This window comes from Olea europaea, chromosome 19, assembly GCF_002742605.1.
Source record: "Olea europaea var. sylvestris chromosome 19, O_europaea_v1, whole genome shotgun sequence".
Classification (NCBI taxonomy): domain Eukaryota; kingdom Viridiplantae; phylum Streptophyta; class Magnoliopsida; order Lamiales; family Oleaceae; genus Olea; species Olea europaea.
Genome location: NC_036255.1, coordinates 6,170,810 through 6,176,455, shown reverse-complemented (window position 1 = coordinate 6,176,455; position 5,646 = coordinate 6,170,810).

Here is a 5,646-nt window from a genome sequence, read left to right as displayed (position 1 = left end):
AAAAGTATCTAAAAGTCATTAAAATTTAAATACCCCAAAACCTATAAAAACTTCTAAAAAGCTTAATTGAATACCGTAACTTTTAGAGATTTTTTAAAAGTCTATAAAAATCTCAATTGAATACACTAGTACTTTTATAAAGTCTTCAAAAGTCTACATTAAATAACCTTAAAATTTTTAAATCCCAAAAAATCATTAAAAGTCTCAATTAGATACACCCTCTTTGGGTAGAATATACTCTTCTATACTAGATAAGGCTTCTCTATGTATCATACTAAATAATCATTAATAATTATCTCATAACTTTATAACACTCCTCCTTTGATGATTATTTTTACAATAACTATCTCATTAAAAATCTAATTTTATAAAAATTCAATTGGATAAAAATATCAATGAATGAAAAATAATTCAAATAATTATAACAAAATTGAAGTAATAATATCTCAACTCATTAAAACTTTGTCAAGAAAAATCAGTGAGATAAAACTTGAGTTAAGAAAAAAGAATACAACTGCTCCCCCTGATTCCAACAGATGAAAATCCTTATATCAAGTCATTCATATCTTATATGCATTTCAATATCACAATTTATGGTGAAATATATATCATGTTGTTTTTTTTTTACAATCTTCAAACAATATAATGATAAGGGTGATGAAAAGAATGGCAGAAGGTTGGGATAGATCTAAATCATGAGCGAATGGTAAACGATGTTATAACTATTGTAAGTTTGAATATTTTACAAGAGATCATCCTTAAAAAAAAAAGGTGAGAGGTAATGTGAATGTTGTAATTGAATCTAGTTATTAGCCGAGTGATATTTATTGATAGTAAACTCTCTTATGGCTATTGCTACATTTGCATTTGTGTGTAAAATTTCATTTGCATAAATGATTGCTTGATTTTGGTGCATTGTGTCTACATTTCATTATGTTTGGTGTGTATATTTGCAAGAACTTAAGAATGACCATATTACTCTGTGGAATGTGTTGCACGCATAGTGTTTGGGTTTACTACTGTGAGGTTTGACAATATATGTGTTCTCACTTTTGTAGGTTCATTACTTAAGTGGGCCAACTGACAATATGGAGTATAGATGCGTTGATGACATGTATAGGGGATATGTAATAGTGGCGTTTAGATCACGAGAGGTTAGGTGATTAAATATTTTGGAATCTTCTTTTTGTTAGAATCATGATTGGGTGGAGTGAGAGAATGACACTCCTAGCACCTCTATTAGGGGAAGACCCATCATTTATCTAGTTTGAGAGAAGTGAGGAAGTGATGGAGGAACATCCCATTGACTCAGGATCTTTAGTATTTTACCGGTTAGGCATGAAAAGTGACCAATCTAGTGAGCATTGTTGAGGATGAGAGGAAAGATGTATTCTCTAGATACGAGCTACATGAAATGGGCTGGATAATTGCGGTGAAATCTTCTTTTGTGGTCATTTATGCATTAGTTGTATACGTTGACCATTTATTGATTAACTTGATGTTAATTGATGTTCTATATGTGCTGAATATGTTAAAAGGATGTATATTATCCTATGGTTTATTTTCATCCCATGTATATAACTACCTTATTGTCTGCTCATGATTAAGCAATATGTATATCTGATCGCATTGGGATTTGACTTTAGTAGATATGGTATGTGTCTCAGATTTGAGACACGTGCAAATAGTAACTTGGTGTTGTATGTTTGCATGCCTATCGGGGATCAAGTGGGAGATTTACTGAACTTTTTGTTGATACACAATAAGTCCCGAACTATGATGTTTGTATTGTTTAAGGTTTAATTTCATAGGCTTCAGTCGAGTATTGAAATAGGGGATTAATATCACGAGATGGGGCCCAACACATTTATTTGTGATGGCCCATTTGTGTCTTGTTTGGTCCATTTGTTATTGCCTTGAGCCATACATGGGCTGCCGCCCTTTGTGTGTAAAATCAATGCTTTAAAAATCAACTAGGCATCGACTCGAAAAAGGAAGAGGATCGAGCTTTAGAGGGTCAAATTTGTGTCGAACCAGCTGATAAATTAAATAAACAAATACACAAATAAACTATAAATTGTCATACCTATAATAGATTTTTTGATTTTAGTTTTCTAATTCAAAGTAAATACAATCCATGTTTGTTAATTAGATTTATAATCGTAATTTATTTTAGAACCTCAAAAAATAACAATTAATATCTCCAAAATAATTTGCTTTGTTCAAATTGAAATTTGAAACTTGATAGTGAAGCTCAATTTAATAGTTTTTATGTATGTTGCATACTTCAAAATTTTGTTGCTTGAATGCTTGCAGTTTGTTTTCAATTATCGGTGGTTTTGTCTGATTATTATTTTGCTATTTTTCAGTTTTTGGCATCTAATATTTTTTAATAGGCAATTGTCAAGCCTCAATGCATAGAAATCAGTCGAAATGATCTCAAGGGCAACATTCGGCAAATCATTTATCAAAATGATGAAAGTGACATGAAAGCAAAACTTTGGACTAATCTTGAGCTGAATGAGATTATGGATTGTGTATCTCTGGTGGAGAGCTTCAGAGGCTTGCTATAGCTTCTTCCTGCAATCATAATGCAGAGATTTATCCGTTCGATGAGCCCAACCTATTAGAATAATTTCAAAATATGGGCCTTCTATTTGATTGCAAATTTTATGTTTCATAAAACAGGTTAGATATATAGTTCCATAACGATGCTATGATTAAGCTCAATACGTCAAGTGATCACTTAGACCGCTTTACCCCTTAGTCATATAGGAGTATATCCTATATAATTCGGTAATTTAAGTGTGTGGGCCACAAACATTTAAACTCTAATTATGGATTCTAATTCTAAGAAGGGGGCGGTATCTAAATCAATCAAAAAGCTTATGGAGTCGTTAATGGGACGGGTCAATAAATTTCTATATAAAAGGCTAGGTCTCCTCACTTCTCCATATGTTTTATTAGTTTGCCCCATTGATAACTAATATTTTGTAAGAAGCAAGGAGAGGAAGATCAAGAATCAATATTTTCATTCAAGATGTCTTCCGCAGGTATTAATCTTAAACTACGAATTTAGAATTGTGATTCTCGTTTCTTAATATGATTATTGTTAAAACACGGCCAAATGAAAGACATTTAATTTTGTAGGGATTAGATTTTTGACTAGTTACTTTACTACCAAAGTATGAAGATTGAATAAGGCAATGGATTGGCCATTATTTTTGAAAAAAAAAAAAATTGATGTCTTGACTAGCGATTTTTTGGAGAGTAAGGTTAAAAAGTAGAAAAAATATTTAAGTTTACGTGCAAAATATTTTATTTTGTAAATATGTGGTTGAAAAAGTGTACGAGAGTAAAAGAGTTCTGATTGTCGAATATGGACATCTTAAATTACATTTTACACGTTACACCCTTTTGGATTATCCACTTCTTGGATTTTGGAATTTGGTGCCTACTCCCTGATGTAACTAATCCAAGAATGATCAACCAAAACAAAAACTCAATTATGTTCCTAAGAGTTAGAGATCGAGTTAGTCACTCATCAAAGGTGCTCCGTTTAAAATATTTGATTAAATTGTGATGTTTTATAACGCGTATTAAACATCTGATAGATATAGGCCATGTTCGGTAGGAATTTTGAGAATTGATTTTTTTATCGTTAGAAAAAAAAAGTGGAGACCATTTGTTAGAGAAAAAGTCAAAAATTACGGCTGAGATAGTAAAATAACGATAAAAAAATAAAATTTTGGATGAAAAAATCACTCCCAAACACCCTTATAGTCTGTAGAAATGAACAAGATATTGTAGTTTATTATGATAGTAACGAGCAAATTTGAAAAAAAAACTCAAGTGTGAAAGGTGGTAGGATTTGTCTTTTCAGTGGTTCTCATTGTACATTGGCAGGTTTTATATGGTGCCAAATGAGCCAAAATGGATAAAATATTGGACAATAATTTAGAGTTATATTATTATATTTTAGATGTTACGCTTCTTTGTGTTTAGCATTGTCATTTACATTAAATTTTGATGATAGCTGGATAATTCTAGGCGTTGTTAATGATTATGAAAATTAAGGCGGCAATCAAATTTTGCCAAAATTATACACTATGAATTTACGCAAGGAGCCAGGTGTTTCGAGATCATGTACGAACGACCATAATAATGAGAATTTGGGAAAAGTATATTTTGAAATAGTAATTTTTTCAAGAATGTGTGATTAGAAAAAAAAAATAGAATTACGTGTAATACTATTTTATCGAAAATTTTTTGATTGATAAGAAAAAAGAGAAAAATAAATTATAATTTGAAGAAGGGCAAAACAGGGGCTTAATATATTTTATAACTCACTTTTCCTTCAATTTATTTTTAACCACATATTTTATGAGATCTATAATTTTTATCAAATTTTCAATTATATATTTCAATACTTTCATTAACTTTTATTAAAAGTCTGATTCTTTTTAAAACCAAATAGGGGCTAAGCTTAGTTTTGAGATACTTTATGTTTATCATAATCAACGTGCCTTCGATCCCCCTTTGCCTTAAATTTTTGGAAAATTATTTGTAATTAGTGGCGGCCCTTAAGGTGCTCATATGGTGTGACAGCACAGGATCTTAGCATCGTGAGGGCATAAAAAAAATATTGTTATATATAATAATTTTAAAATTTAAATTTTTTGTCATTATGTTAGTTGAGTGCACAAATTCTATGAAAAAAGATAGAAGTTGAAAAATAATGACTCTTATTTAACATTATTGTCCTAATCGTGTGTTGTACCAAGACATTTTATTAGAGTAAGGGAAAGGATTCACGTGGTTTAGGCTTCTTAGTAGTTAATTTCAATATGTTATCCCTAAATATTTTTCTTTATGAGTTATTTCTTCATTAAATTGGCTTTTCGTGGAACGAATGGGAGACCTCTTGAGGATAGTAACTATTTTTTTTTTCGGACTAACTGAAATGATTTCAAAGTGGGATCCTATCATGAAGGAACATCCATGACGTATTGAAAGTAACGACATTCATTATCATTATCTTTCACATAAAATTCAAAATGAGTTGATAGCTTCTTTGGCTTTTACAACCAAAAGCACAATTATTAAGAAAATCAAAGAAGCAAAATACTTTTCTATGATACGTGATTGTACTCCTGATACAAGTCGCTAAGAACAAATGTCTTTGATCTTTAAACGTGTATACTTATCTAGTAATCTAATTAAAATCAATAATGCTATTTGTAGTTGCTCATTACCGTAATCTCCTTACGTGACATACATATAATGGTTAATGATTTAATACTTATCACGTAGGTTGACAACGATAATAAGTAACTACAAATAGTATTACACAATTGAAATACATGAACAGTTTGTTGAATTTTTAAAAGTGCACAATACAACAGGTCAATGACTTTTTGAAGAATTATAAAATACTCAAACTCTTAATCTTGATATTGATGATGTAAGAGGATAAGGATATGATAATGGATCTAACATGAAAGGTAAGAACCAAGGTGTTAAATAATAATAAATAAATAAAAATAGATATTAATGCTAGAGCATTGTATACACCATGTGGCTGTCATAATCTTAATTTAGCACTGTTTGATATAACAAACTCTTGAATTAAAGCAAAAGATTTTT